The following is a 16,595-nucleotide window of genomic DNA, read 5'->3' on the forward strand; positions in this document are numbered from 1 at the left end:
AACCTATCCAGACAGTGAAAGTTTCATTCAGGCAAGGATAAGAGAAGGTCCATTCTGTATATACAGGTGATGAGCTGGGCTCTGTGTTCAGGATGAGGGTCACTTGTGATTTTCATTCCATTAGTCTGAGAACGTGTGATCAGGAGGGCAAAACTTTCCCTATTGTTCTCTCCTCTTATCATTATGGTAAATGTCAGGCTCAATGCGGCAGGAATAGTTCAAATGAGTGAGCGATAGAAGGAAGATCAAAATGTGTCGGCTAAGCTCTGAATTTTATTCCCACAATTGGCTGATTTCTCACATATTCTCGTTTGAAACGGTTATCTTTCTTTTTTCTACCGTTGTTTCTTTCTTTCTTCCCTCAGGCTCTCCTTCTCCGCTCTCACTGACTCGCTAGCACCGGTTCTCCCGATTTTATTTGTTGTCCTCTTGCACTGTTTCCCCTCAGGCTCGCACGCTTTTCTCAGACTTGCATTGCCTGAGCGCCTTTCTCCATCTCAGGACGACCCATAGCGCTTTAGAAACAATGAAAGCCCACGGACAACCTCAGGATGCTCCAGTTCTCCAGCTTCAACCCTAACCACATTAATGAAGCCATCACCTATGGACAAGCCCTGCAAATACACAGGATCTGCTCAGCCGAGGAGGAACGTGATGGACACCTACAGACGCTGAAAGACGCCCTCGTAAGAACAGGATATGACGCTCGACTCGTCGATTGACAGTTCCGACAGGCCACAGCAAAAAATAGCACAGAACTCCTCAGAAGACAAACATGGGACACAACCAACAGAGTACCCTTCGTGGTCCAGTACTTCCCCAGAGCGGAGAAACTATGCCATGCACTTTGCAGCCTTCACCATGTCATCGATGACGATGAACACCTCGCTAAGTCCATCCCCACGCCTGCACTACTCACCTTCAAACAGCCACCTAAACTCAAACAGACCATCGTTCGCAGCAAATTACCCAGCTTTCAGGAGAACAGCGACCAAGACACCACACAACACTGCCACAGCAAACTCTGCAAGACATGCCAGAGCATCAACACAGATAACATCATCACACGTGAGGACACCACCCACCAGGTACATGGTACATACTCATGTGACTCGGCCAACATTGTCTACCTCATACGTTGCAGTAAAGGTTGCCCCGGTGCATGGTACATCGGCCAGACCATGCAGACACTGCGACAACGGATGGATGGACACCACGCAACAATCACCAGGCAGGAGTGTTTCCTACCAGTCGGGGAACACTTCAGCAGTCAAGGACATTCAGCCTCCGATCTTCGGGTAAGCATTCTCCAAGGCGGCCTTCGAGACACATGACAATGCAAAATCCTAGAGCAGAAACTGATAGACAAGTTCTGCACTCATGAGGACGGCCTCAACCGGGATCTTGGGTTCATCTTACGCTACATGTAACTCCACCTGACATAGGGTCATCCAGACTCGAGTCGCCATTGATTTGTCCTCTCTACACAGGTGCGGCTGGACCTGCTGTGATTTCTAGCAAAAAACAATGTTTATTTGTCTGTTTTTTGTTTTCCTTACAGACCCCAGCATCTGCAACATTTGACCCCTTGTGACCCCACCACATTGTTCTTTGATGTAATGTTTTCCTGACTGACCTGTTTGGACACCATTCACACCTTTGATTGCTGTGATTATCTCTCTGCCGAGGTGTGATAAATGGCAGTTAGAAAGATTACCTGTAATCATCTAGCATTATTCTCTGACTATATAAGCTGAGCCTTTATGCATCTCTCCACTTCACCTGATGAAGGATCAGCGCTCCGAAAGCTTGTGATTTCAAATAAAACTGTTGGACTATAACCTGGTGTTGTGTGACTTCTTACATATATTCAAGAAGGAGTTGGATATATTGCTTAAGGCTAAAGGGATCAAGGGTATTGGGGAGAAAGCAGGGACAGGGTACTGAATTTGGATGATCAACCATGATCACATTGAATGCCGGAGCAGGCTCGAGGGGCCGAATGGCCTACTCCTGCTCCTTTCTTCTATGTTTCTATGTTTATCGCTTTCACTTCTGATCATTATTTGCAATGCAATATGACATTGCAATTGCACCTCACTTCACATTGTAGCTGTCATTTGCAATTCAATTGCACATTGGAATTGAATATCACTGCAACATAATCGTAATCTGCAATGCAATAGCACATTGCAATGGAATATCAATTTGCAGTATAATTGACATTTGTAATGCAGTAGCACATTGCAATGTAGTATCACTTTGCAATATAACCGTCACTTGCAATGAAATAGGACTTTGCAAGGGAATATCACTTTGTAGTATGATCGTCATTTGCAATGCAATAGAACATGGCAATGGAATATCACTTTGCAATATAAAAGTCATTTGCAATGCAATCAAACATTGCAATGGAACATAACTTTTCAATGTAATAGTCATTGCAATGCAGTGGAACTTTGCAAAGGAATATCACTTTGCTATATAATAGCAATTTGCAATGTAACTTAAAAATAAAATGGAATATCGCTTTGCCTCCTGACCATCATTACAGTGCAATAGGACTTGGCAATTGAACCTCATTTTGCATTGTAGCAGACATTTGCAATGCAAATGCTCATTGACATGGAATATCACTTTGCAAAATAATAGTAATTTGCAATACAATAGAACATTGCAATGGAATATCACTTTGCAATATGACAGTCGTTTGCAATGCAAATTGATCGTCATTTGCAACAATGCAATGGAATATCACGTTCCAATATAATTGACATTTGCAATGCAATAGAAAATTGCAAGGAGTATCACTTTGCAATATAATCGTAATTTGCAATTCAAAAGAACTTTGGAATGAAATATCACTTTGCAATATAATAGTCATGGCAAAGCAATGGAACATAGCAACAGAATATTACTTTGTAATATACTAGTAACTGCAATGCAATGGAACATTGCACTGGAAAATCAGTTGGCATTATAATCGTCATTTGCAATGCAATAGAACATTGCAATGGAATATCGCTTTCTAATAAATCGTCATTTGCAATGCAATAGAACATTGCAGTGGAATATCACTTTGCAATATAATCGTCATTTGCAATGCAATAGCATATTGCAATGGAATATCACTTAGCAGTATAATAGTCATTTGTAATGAAGTATGACATTGCAATGGATTATTAACTTGCAACATAATAGTCATTTGCAAAACAATATCACATTATAATATAATATCAGTTTGCAATATGATTGTCAATTGCAATGCCGTAGAACATTACAATGGATTAGCGCTTTGCAAAATAATAGTTATCTGCAATGCAATAGCACATTGCAATGGAATATCACTATTCAATATAATTGTCATTTGAAATGCAGTAGAGCATTGCAATGTAATTTTAACTTGCAATATTATATTAATTGGCAATGCAATAGGACGTTGCAATGAAATATCACTTTGCAACATAGTAGACATTTGCAATGCAACAGAACATTTTAATGGATTATCACGGCACTATCATTGTCATTTGCACTGCAATAGACCATTGCAATGGAAGATCACTTTGCAATATAAACGTCATTTGCGATGCAATCAAACATAGCAATGGAATATAAATTTGCAATGTAATTGTCATTGCAATGCAATATCAGTTTGCAATATAATACTCATTTGCAATTTAAGAGAAAATTACAATTTAATACCGCTTTGAATTCTGATCGTCATTTGCAATGCAATAGGACTTTGCAAATGAACCTCACTTTGCATTGTAGCAGTCATTTCCAATGCAATTGCACATTGCAATGGAATATCACTGCAATATGATCGTCATTTGCAATGCAATAGAACATTGCAGTGGAATATCAATTTGCAAGGTAACAGTAATTTGCAATGCAATGGCACATTGCAATGGAATATCACTTTGCAATAGAATTGATATTTGCAATGCAATAGAACATTGCACTGGAGTCTCACTGCAATATATTCGTCATTTGCAATGCAATAGAAGTTTGGAATGAAGTATTGCAATATAATAGACATTGCAATGCAATGGAACATTGCAATGGAATATTAATTTGCAATATACTAGTCATTGCAATGCAATGGAACACTGCACTGGAATATCGGTTTGAATTATAATAGTTATTAACAATGCAATAGAACATTGCAATGGAATATCACTTTGGAATATGATCGTCATTTGCAATGCAGTAGAATATTGCAATGGAACATCATTTTGCAATATAATCGTCATTTGCAATGCAATAGCACACTGCAATGGAATATCAGTTTGCAGTATAATAGTCATTAGCAATGCAATATGACATTGCAATGGACTAGTAACTTGCAATATAATAGTCCTTTGCAGAAAAATATCACATGTCAATATAATATCGCTTTTCAATATTATCGTCATTTGCAATGCAGTTGAACATTGCAATGGATTAGCGTGTTGCAAAATAATAGTAATTTGCAATGCAATAGCACGTTGCAATGGAGTATCACTTTACAATGTAATTGTCATTTGAAATGCCATGGAATTTTGCAATGTAATATCAGTTTGCTAGATAATAGTCATTTTCAATGCAATAGAGCTTTGCAATGGAATATTACTTTGCAACATAACATTTTTTGCAACGCAATGAAACATTGCAATGATATATCAATTTAAGGGAATAGTCATTTGCAATGCAACAGAACAATGCAATGGAATAAGACATTGCAATGGAACATCACATTGCAACTTAGTGTTCATTGGCAATGTAACAGAACATTGCAATGGAAAAGCACTGCAATATAATCGTCATTTTCAATGCAATAAAGCATTGGAATGGAATTTCATTTTGCAATATAATAGTCATTTGCAATGCAATATGACATTGCAATGGACTATTAACTTACAACATAATAATCAATTGCAGAACAAAGTCACATTGCAATACAATATCGCTTTGCAATATTATCGTCATTTGCAATGCAGAACATTGCAATAGATTAGCGCGTTGCAAAATAATAGTAATCTGCAATGCAATAGCACATTGCAATGGAATTTTAACTTGCAATATTATATTTCATTGCAATGCAATAGGACGTTGCAATGGAATATCACTTTGCAACAAAGTAGTCATTTGCAATGCAACAGTACATTGTAATGGATTATCACTGCAATACAATCGTCATTTGCAAAGCAATAGAACATTGCAATGGAAAAACACTTTGCAGTAGAATCGTCATTTGCAATGCAAACAATCATTGCAATGAAATATAAATTTGCAATATAATAGTCATTTGCAATGTAATAGAAATTACAATGGAATATCGCTTTGACTCTGATCATCATTTGCAATGCAATAGGACTTTGCAATTGAACCTCACTTTGCATTGAAGCAGTCATTTGCAATGCAATTGCACATTGCAATGGAATATCACTGCAATATATTCGTCATTTGCAATGCAATAGAACATTGCAATGTAATATCACTGCAATATATTCGTCATTTGCAATGTAATAGAACACTAAAATGAGTATCACTTTGCAATATAACAGTCGTTGCAATGCAATGGAACCTGGCAATGAATTTATAATTTGAAATATATATTAGTCATTGCAATGCAGTGGAAAATTGCAGTGCCATATCAGTTTGCAATATAAAAGTCATTTGCAATGCAATAGCACTTTGCATTGGAATATCACTTTGCAATATAGCAATGAATATCACTGCCATATATTCGTCAGTTGCAATGCAATGGAATATCACTGCAATATAATCGTCATTTGCAATTCAATAGAACATTGCAGTGGAATATCACATTGCAATATAATAGTAATTTGCAATGCAATAGCACATTCCAATGGAATATCTCTTTGCAATATGATAATCATTTGCAATGCAATAGCACGTTGCCATGGAATATCCCATTGCAATATAATTGACATTTGCAATGCAATAGAGCATTGCAATGGAGTATCACTTTGCAATATAATTGTCATTCGCAATACAATAGTTCTTTGGAATGAAATACCAATTTGCAATATAATAGTCATTGCAATGCGACGGAACATTGCAGTAGAATGTTACTTTGTAATGTAATAGTCATTGCAATGCAATGGATTATTGCACTGGAATATCGGTTTGCAATATAGTAGTCATTTACAATGCAACAGAACATTGCAATGGAATAAGACATTGCAATGGAATATCACTTTGCAACATAGTATTCATTGGCAATGCAACAGCACCTTGCAATGGAATAGCTCTGCATAATAATCGTCCTTTGCAATGCAATAGAGCACGGTAATGGAATATGACTTTGCAACATAATTGTCATTGCAATGCATTGGAACATTGCAATGGAATATGGCTTTGCAATATGATCATCATTTGCAATGCAATAGAACATTGAAATGGAATATCACTTTGCAATATTATATTCATTTGCAATGCAATAGAACATTGCAATGGAGTATCACTTTGCAATATAATAGTCATTACAATGCAATGGAACACTCTAATGGAATAATAACTGCCATTGCAATGTAATACAACAAGTAATGGAATATCAGTTAGCAATGAATAGTCATTTTCAATGCAATAGAACATTACAGTGGAATATCACTGCAATACAATCGTCATTTGCAATGCAATAGCATATTTTAATGGAATATCACTTTGCAATATAATAGTCATTTGCAATGCAATAGAACATTGAAATATATATTAGGCATTTCAATGCAACGGAACATTGCAATGCAATAGCACTTTGCAATGGTATATCACTTTGCAACATAGTATTCATTTTCAATAACATTGCACATTGCAGTGGAATTTCACTGCAGTATAACCATCATTGGCAATGCAATATAACATTGCAATGGAATATCGCTTTGCAATATAATAGTCATTTGCAATGTAATAGGACATTGCAATGGATTATTGAATTGCAATATTATATTCATTTGCACTGACATAACACATTGCAATGGATTATTGTTTTGCAATATGATCGTCATTTGCAAAACAATAGGACATTGCAATGGAATATCACTTTGCAATAAAATAGTGATTGCAATGCAATGGAACATTGCAATGGAATATTACTTTGCAACATATCAGTCATTGCAATGCAATGAAACATTGCAATGGAATAACAGTTGGCAATATAATAATCATTTGAAAAGCAATAGCACATTGCAATGGAATATCACTTTGCAATATAATAGTCATTTGCAATGCAATACGACATTGCAATGGACTATTACCTTGTAATTTAAAAGTCATATGCAAGAGAAAAGCACATTGCAAAGGTATATCGCTTTCCAATATGATCGTCATTTGCAATGCAATAGAATATTGCAATGAAATATCGCTTTGCAATATAATAGTCATTTGCAATGCAACAGGGCATTGAAGTGGAATATCAGTGCAGTATAATCGTCATTTCCAATTGCAATAGAATATTGCAGTGGAATATCAATTCGAAATATAATAGTCATTGCAATACAGTAGGACATTGCAATGGAATATCACTTTGCAATATAATAGTCAATTGCAATGCAATAGCAAAATTGCAATGGAATATCACTTTGCAATAGTCAATTGCGATGCAATAGGAAAATTGCAATGGAATATCACTTTGCAATAAAATAGTCATTTGCAATGCAATAGAGCATTGCAATGGGATATCAGTTTGCAATATAATAATGATTTGCAATTCAACAGAACATTGCAATGAAATATCGCATTGCAATATGATCATCATTTGCAAAGCAGTAGGACTTTGCAATGTAATATCGCTTTGCAATAAAGTAGTCATTTGCAGTGGAATTACACATTGCAATGGAATATCACTGCAATATAATCGTCATATGCAATGCAATAGAACATTGCAATAGAATATCACCTTGAAATATAATAGTCTGTTGCAATGCAAAAGCACATTGCACAGGATAATTGCCTTGCAATTTGAACGTCATTTGCAATGCAATGGAACATTGCAATGGAATATCACTTTGCATTTTAATAGTAATTTGCAATGTAATTGCACATTGAAATGGAATTTTACTGCTGCATAATCGTCACTTGCAATGCAGTAGAATATTGCAATGGAATATCACTTTGCAAAATAACAGGCATTTGAAATGCAATAGAACATTGCAATGAAATATCACTTTGCAATATAATTGTCATTTGCAATGCAATAGAACATTGCAATGGAATATCACTGCAAAATATTCGTCATTTGTAATGCAACTGCACATTGCAATGGAATACAGCTTTGCAATATGATTGTCATTTGCAATGCAACATATCTTTGCAGAGGAATATCACTTTGCAATATAATAGCCATTTGCAATGCAATGGAACATTGCAATGCAAGTGAACATTGCAATGTAATATCACTTTGCAATACAGTCGTCACTTGCAGTGCAGTAGCACATTGAAAAGGAATATCTCTTCGAAATATAATAGTCATTTCAAATGCATTAGCACACTGCAATGGAATATCGCTTTGCAATACAGTCGGCATTTAAAAAAAAATATTCATTGATGGGATGTGGGCATCGCTGGCTAGGTCTGCATTTAATACCCATCCCTAATTGCCCTTGAGAAGATGGTGGTGAGCCGCCTTCTTGAACCGCTGCAGTCCATATGGTGTAGGTACACCCACAATGCTGTTAGGAAGGGAGTTTCAGGATTTTGGCCCAGCGACAGTGAAGGAATGGTGATACAGGTCCAAGTCAGGACAGTGTGTGGCTTGGAGGGGAAGTTGTAGGTGGTGAAGTTCCCATGCGTCTGCTGCCCTTGTCCTTCTAAGTGGTAGAGGTCATGTGTTTGGCAGGTGCTGTTGAAGGAGCTTTGGCGAGTTGCTGCAGTGCACCTTGTAGATGGCACACACTGCAGCCACAGTGTGCTGCTGGTGGAGGGTGTGAATGTTGAAAGTGGCGGATGGAGTGCCAATCAAGCGGGCTGCTTTTTCCTTAATGGTGTCCAGCTTCTTGACTGTTGTTGGAGCTGCACTCGTCCAGGCAAGTGGGGAGTATTCCATCACATTCCTGACTTGTGCCTTGTAGATGGTGGAAAGGCTTTGGGGAGTCAGGAGGTGAGACACTCGCCACAGAATTCCCAGCCTCTGACCTGCTCTTGTAGCCACACTATTTATATGGCTGGTCCAGTTCAGTTTCTGATCAATGGTAACCCCCAGGAAATTGATAGTGGGGGATTCTGCGATGATCATGCCATTGAATGTCAAGGGGAGATGGTTAGATTCTCGCGTGTTGGAGATGGTCATTGCCTGGCACTTGTGTGGTGCAAATGTTACTTGCCACTTGTCTGCCCAAGTCTGAATATTGCCCAGGTCTTGTTGCATATGGACACGGACTGCATCAGTATCTGACGAGTCTTGAATGGTGCTGAACAGTGTGCAATCATCAGCAAACATCCCCACTTCTGACCTTATGATGGAGGGAAGGTCATTGATGAAACAGCTGAAGATGGTTGGAACTAGGACACTGCCCTGAGGAACTCCTGCAATTATGTCATGTGATTGAGATGAATGACCTGCAACAACCACAGCCAACTTCCTTTGTGCTAGGTATGATTCCAACCAATGGAGAGTTTTCCCCTTGATTCCCATTGACTTCAATTTTGCTAGGGCTCCTTGCTACCACACTTGATCAAATGCTGCCTTGATGTCAAGGGCAGTCACTCTCACCTCACCTCACCTCACAATATTACATTGCAATGGAATATCACTTTGCAATATAGTATTCATTAGCAATGCAATAGAACATTGCAATGGGATATCAGTTTGCAATATATTAATGATTTACAATGCAATAGAACATTGCAATGAAATATTGCATTGCAATATGTTCATCATTTACAAAGCAGTCGGACTTTGCAATGGAACATCACTTTGCAATACAGTAGTCATTTGCAATGCAATTGCACACTGCCATGGAATATCACTGCAATATAATCGTCATTTGCAATGCAATACAACATTGCAATATAATATCACCTTGCAATATAATAGTCGGTTGCAATGCAATAGCACATTGCAATGGAAAAGTGCCTTGCTGTTTGATCATCATTTGCAATGCAATAGAACATTGCAATGGAATATCACTTGGTTGCTCACAGTCCCGTATCATTCTTTTTCGGTTTAAAACGGGAGTGCTTACAGTCCCGGATCATTCTTTTGCAGTATAAAAGTCATTGCAATGCAATGGAACTTTGCTTTGGAATATTAGTTTGCAGCATAATCGTCATTGGCAATGCAATAGAAAATTTCAATGGAATGTCACTGCTGTATAATCGTCATTTTTAATGCAATAGAGCATTGCAATTAAATATCAATCTGCAATATAATAGTCCTCTGCTTTGCATTTGTGATGCGCTATCAACAATACCAAAGACTAAAAAATGGACTTATATGAAGTAGGCTTTTATTGACTAAGAACTAGAGCATGCCTCTGCTAGTGAATCCATCCTAAGAGCTCCCGGGGGAAGGGTGGTGAGTCACCTTTATACCCGGGCTTAGGGGTGGAGCCAGGGGCTGAGACATGCCTGGACTTGTACAGGGTTAACAGTGGTTTACCACACAGGCATGTACAGGTTAACAGTGGTTAACCACATTCACCCCTCATTTAAAAAAGAGTCCGGCGGGGTGAAGTGTTTCAAAAGTTCGTACACGAAAGTCTCTCCGGTGGTCTTGTCTGCTGTAATGATCTTCCTGGTGCCGGTAGCGGTGGTTCTTTGCCTGTGGCCGCTTCTCGCATGGGACGGAGCACTGGCATGTCGTCCTCTCGGTGTAGGGATGGCACCGGCATGTCGTCAGTTCATGGTAGACACCCCGGTGGTGCGTTGTGGGTAGTGGTGGTGGGTGGAGGTAGTGGATGGTGATCAATGGTGTTTCGGGTGGTACCTGAGGGTGTGAGGTCTCAAATTGAGACTGTGTCCTCCCGCCCATCAGGACACCCCACGTAGGCGTACTGTGGGTTGGCGTGGAGGAGGTGAACCTTTTTTGACCAGGGGGTCCGTCTTATGGCGCCTCACGTGTTTCCTGAGCAGGACGGGTCCCGGAGACGTCAGCCATGGCGTTAGTGATGTCCCCGAGGTGGATTTCCTGGAGAAGACGAACATCTTCTCGTGAGGGGTGGCGTTTGTGGCAGTACAGAGCAGTGATCATATGGAGTGGAGCGCATCGGGGAGGACATCTTGCCAGCGGGAGATTGGGAGGCCCTTGGGTTTTAGGGCGAGCATGGATGTCTTCCACACCATTGCATTCTCCCTCTCTACCTGTCCATTACCCCGGGGGTTGTAGCTGGTAGTCCTGCTCATGGCTATGCCCTTCTCGAGCAGGTACTGGCGCAGCTCGTCGCTCATCAACGACGAGCCCCTGTCGCTGTGGATGTAATTGGGGAAGCCAAATATGGCGAACAGGTCATGGAGGCACCTGATGACTGTGGCGCTGGTCATGTCCGGGCAGGGGATGGCGAAGGAGAAACGGGAGTACTCGTCAATAATATTGAGGAAGTACGTGTTGTGGTCAGAGGAGGGAAGGGGCCCCTTGAAATCGAAGCTGAGACGTTCGAAGGGGCGGGTGGCTTTAATTAGGTGTGCCCTGTCTGGCCTATTAAAATGCGGTTTGATTTCGGCGCAGACCTGGCAGTTCCTGGTCATGGTCCTGACCTCCTCGATGGAGTAAGGCAGGTTGCGAGCTTTAATAAAGTGGAAGAACCTGGTGAACCCCGGGTGGCAGAGATCATTGTGGAGGGTCCGCAGCCTATCGACATGTGCGTTGGCACATGTCCCACGGGATAGGGCGTCTGGGGGCTCATTAAGTTTCCCGGGCCGGTATAAGATATCGTAGTTGTAGGGGGATAACTCGATCCTCCACCACAATATCTTATCATTTTTGATTTTCCCCCTTTGTCTGTTATTAAACATAAATGCTACTGAACGTTGGTCAGTGAGCAGGGCGAAACGTTTACCGGCCAGGCAATGCCTCCAGTGCCGTACAGCCTCCACTATCGCCTGGGCCTCCTTCTCGACTGAGGACTGTCGAATTTCGGGGCCCTGGAAGGTCCGTGAAAAGAAGGCCATGGGTCTCCCTGCCTGGTTAAGGGTTGCGGCTAGGGCAAATTCGGATGCATCGCTCTCCACTTGGAAAGGGATGGACTCATCCACTGCGTGCATTGTGACCTTCGCAATGTCCTCTTTTATGAGGGTGAAGGCCGCACGGGCCTCTGCCATCAGGGGGACGGAGGTTGACTTGATGAGGGGCCGGGCTTTGTCCGCATAGTTGGGCACCCACTGGGCGTAGTAAGAGAAGCATCCTAGGCATCTCTTCAGGGCTTATAGGCAGTGGGGGGGGTAGTTCCAGGAGGGGGTGCATTCAGTCGGGGTCGAGGCCGATGACTTCGTTTTCCACAACGCAGCCAAGAATAGCGAGGCGCGTGGTGCGGAACATACATTTTTCTCTGTTGTATGTCAGATTCAGCCGTTGGGCCATACGGAGGAATTTTTCTAGGTTGGCGTCATGGTCCTGCCGGTCATGGCCGCAGATGGTGACGTTGTCTAGATAGGGGAAGGTGGCCTGCAGCGTGGGCTGGTCAACCACCCGGTCCATCTCCCTTTGGAAGACCGAGACCCCGTTGGTGACGCCGAAGGGGACTCGGAGGAAGTGGTAGAGTTGACCGTCAGCCTCGAAGGCCGTGTACTGGCAGTCCTCAGGCCTGATGGGGAGCTGGTGGTATGCCGACTTCAGATCAATCGTCGAGAATACCCGCTATTGTGCTATCTGGTTGACCATGTCAGATATGCGGGGAAGTGGGTATGCGTCTAATTGCGTGTATCGATTGATCGTCTGGCTGTAATCAATAACCAGGCGCTCTTTTTCGCAGGTCTTTCCTACCACCACTTGGGCTCGCCATGGGCTGGTGCTGCCCTCGATAATCCCTTCTCTCAGGAGTCTTTGTACTTCTGAGTTAGTAAAGCTCCTATCCCCGGCACTGCACAGCCTGCTTTTAGTAGCAATTGGCTTGCATTCTTTGGCAAGGTTAGCGAACAACGGGGGGGGTTTGACCTTCAGGTTGGACAGGCTGCATATTTGCGCGGCGCCATGTTTAAATTCTGCTGGCTGCAGACAGTAAGTTTGGGCAGGGGCCCGCCATATGCCATCGTGATGCTCTCCAGATGGCACTGGAAGTCTAATCCTAGCAGTACGGGAGCGCAGAGCTGTGGCAGGATGAGAAATTTAAACTCTCTGTACTCCACGCCATTCACAGTCAGAGTCGCTACACAGTAGCTGCCGACATCCACCGTATGGGACTTTGAGGCCATAAAGACCTGGTGGCGTGTGCGCATAACCTATAGGGAGTAGCGTCGCACCATGTCGCGGTGGATGAAGCTCTCCGTGCTTCCTCAGTCGAAAAGGCAATTTGTGGCATGGCCATTTACCTTTACATTCATCATGGACCTGGCTAGTTGATGGGGCCTAGATTGGTCCAGGGTGATGGAGGCCATTGTCGAAGTCGGTGGGTCGCTGTTGCATTTGCCCGCGGCGAGGGCCTGGTCCCGAGATGTTGTCCAAGATGGCGGCTCCCACTCGGCTGGTGGTGTCCAAAATGGCGGCCCGCACGGCTCACACGTGGTTGGTGGGGTCCAAAATGGCGGCCTGTATGGTTCACATGCGGCGCTGCTGGAATTGGAGGTCAATTTCTCCTTGCACACTCTCGCGTAGTGGCCTTTCTTGCCGCATCTGGAGCAGGTCGTGTCCTTTGCTGGGCATTGCTGCCTGGGGTGCTTGGCCTGGCCACAGAAGTAGCATTCTGGCCTCTGGTCATTGCAGCTGTAGTTGGGCTGCTGGCAGCTTGTGGCCTTACCGGATCCCAAGATCGCTGCTCCCATGGCATCCACGTGGCCATCCAGTCAGGGGGGTAGGCGTCCATGTACTGGAGGGCCACGTCTAACGAGTTAGCGAGGGCCACCGTCTTCTGCAGGTCGAGCCCCCTCTGTTCCAGCAGCCTCTGCCGAGTATAGTTGGACCTGATGCCGGATACGTAGGCATCTCGGATCAGGTCTTCCGTGCATTCCTTGGCCATCACCCCTTTGCAATTACAGTCCCGGCCGAGGACTCTCAGTGCAGTAAATATTCAGCGCCCGATTCCCCGGGGCGCTGTTTTCGGGTAGCCAGGAGGTGTCTGGCGTAGACATCATTAACAGGCCTCACGTATTGTTCCTTTAGCGTCGCGATGGCAGCCGCGTAAATAGTGGCATCTCGGATGATCGAGTAGACTCGGTGGCTCACCCGTGAGTTCAAGACAAGCCGTTTCGCATCATCTGTAGTGACAGTAGTGCTGGAGGCCTCCAGGAAGGCTTCAAAACAGCTCAGCCAGTGTTCAAAGTTATTGGCTGCATCTGCTGCTTGAGGATCCAGGTCTAAACGTTCTGGCTTCAAGATTTGCTCCATGTTGAAAATTAGTCAATAAAATTGATGCGCTATCAACAATACCAAAGACTATGAAATGGACTTATATGAAGTAGGCTTTTATTGGCTAAGAACTAGAGCATGCCTCTGCTAGTAAATCCATCCGAAGAGCTCCCGGGGGAAGGGTGGTGAGTCACCTTTATACCCGGGCTTAGGGGTGGAGCCATGGGCTGAGACATGCCTGGACTTGTACAGGGTTAACAGTGGTTTACCACACAGGCATATACAGGTTAACAGTGGTTTACCACAATTTGTACATTGCAATGGAATATCACTGAAAAATAATTGTCATTTTCAATGCAATAGAAAATTGCAATGGGTATCACCTTGCAATATTATAGTTAGTGGCAATGCAATAGCACATTGCAATGGAATATTGCCCTGCAATGTGCTCGTCATTTGCAATGCAACAGAACATTGCAATGCATTATCACTGCAATTTATTTGACAATTGTAGTGAAGTAGCAGATTGCAATGGAACATTGCTTTGCAATATGACCATTATTTGCAATGCAAAATACACTGCAATGGAATACCACTTTGCAATACAATAACCATTTGCATTGCAGTAGCAAATTGCAATGGAATATCACTTTGCAAAATAACAGTCATTTGAAATGCAATAGAACATTGCAATGGAATATCATTGCAAAATATTCGTCATTTGTAATGCAACTGCACATTGCAATGGAATACAGCTTTGCAATATGATCATCATTTGCAATGCAACATAACTTTGCAAAGGAATATCACTTTGCAATATAATAGCCATTTGCAATGCAATAGAACATTGGAATGCAAGTGAACATTGCAATGTAATATCACTTTGCAATACAGTAGCCACTTGCAGTGCAGTAGCACATTGAAAAGGAATATCTCTTAGAAATATAATAGTCATTTCAAATGCATTAGCACACTGCAATGGAATATCGCTTTGCAATACTTTCGGCATTAAAAAAAACAATATTCATTGATGGGATGTAGGCATCGCTGGCTGCCTAGGTCTGCATTTAATGCCCATCCCTAATTGCCCTTGAGAAGATGGTGGTGAGCCACCTTCTTGAACCGCTGCAGTCAATATGGTGTAGGTACACCCACAATGCTGTTAGGAAGGGAGTTCCAGGATTTTGGCCCAGTGACAGTGAAGGAATGGCGATACAGGTCCAAGTTAGGATGCTGTGTGGCTTGGAGGGGAAGTTGTAGGTCGTGAAGTTCCCATGCATCTGCTGCCCTTGTCCTTCTAAGTGGTAGAGATCATGTGTTTGGAAGGTGCTGTTGAAGGAGCTTTAGCGAGTTGCTGCAGTGCATCTTGTAGATGGTACACACTGCAGCCACAGTGTGCCGATCGTGGAGGGAGTGAATGTTGAAGGTGGTGGATGGAGTGCCAATCAAGCGGGCTGCTTTATCCTGAATGGTGTCAAGCTTCTTGAGTTTTGTTGGAGCTGCACTCATCCAGGCAAGTGGAGAGTATTCCATCACACTCCTGACTTGTGCCTTGTAGATGGTGGAAACGCTTTGGGGAGTCAGAAGGTGAGACACTCGCCGCAGAATTCCCAGCCTCTGGCCTGCTCTTGTAGCCACAGTATGTATATGGCTGGTCCAGTTCAGTTTCTGATCAATGGTAACCCCCAGGATGTTGATAGTGGGGGATTCTGCGATGATAATGCCATTGAATGTCAAGGGGAGATGGTTAGAGCCTCGCTTGTTGGAGATGGTCGTTGCCTGGCTCTTGTGTGGTGCAAATGTTACTTGCCACTTGTCAGCCCAAGTCTGAATGTTGTCCAGGTCTTGCTGCATATGGACATGGACTGGGTCAGTATCTGATGAGTCTCGAATAGTGCTGAACAGTGTGCAATCATCAGCGAACATCCCCACTTCTGACATTATGATGGAGGGAAGGTCATTGATGAAACAGCTGAAGATGGTTGGGCCTAGGACACTGCGCTGAGGAACTCCTGCAATGATGTCATGGGATTGAGATGAATGACCTGCAACAACCACAGCCAACTTCCTTTGTGCTAGGTATGATTCCAACCAATGGAGAGTTTTCCCCTTGATTCCCATTGACTTCAGTTTTGCTAGGGCTCCTTGCTACCACACT

The 16,595-nt window shown here is 42.6% G+C and overlaps 1 pseudogene; it reads left to right on the forward strand.

The window, feature by feature from the left end:
- The first annotated feature begins 539 nt into the window (after positions 1-539).
- Positions 540-1,430, forward strand: LOC147087188 (uncharacterized; annotated as a pseudogene).
- Positions 1,431-16,595: the final 15,165 nt, after the last annotated feature.

Source organism: Somniosus microcephalus, unplaced genomic scaffold, assembly GCF_052327205.1.
Source record: "Somniosus microcephalus isolate GS21.2 unplaced genomic scaffold, FLI_Smic_1.0 unresolved_chr6, whole genome shotgun sequence".
NCBI classification, from domain to species: Eukaryota; Metazoa; Chordata; class Chondrichthyes; order Squaliformes; family Somniosidae; genus Somniosus; species Somniosus microcephalus.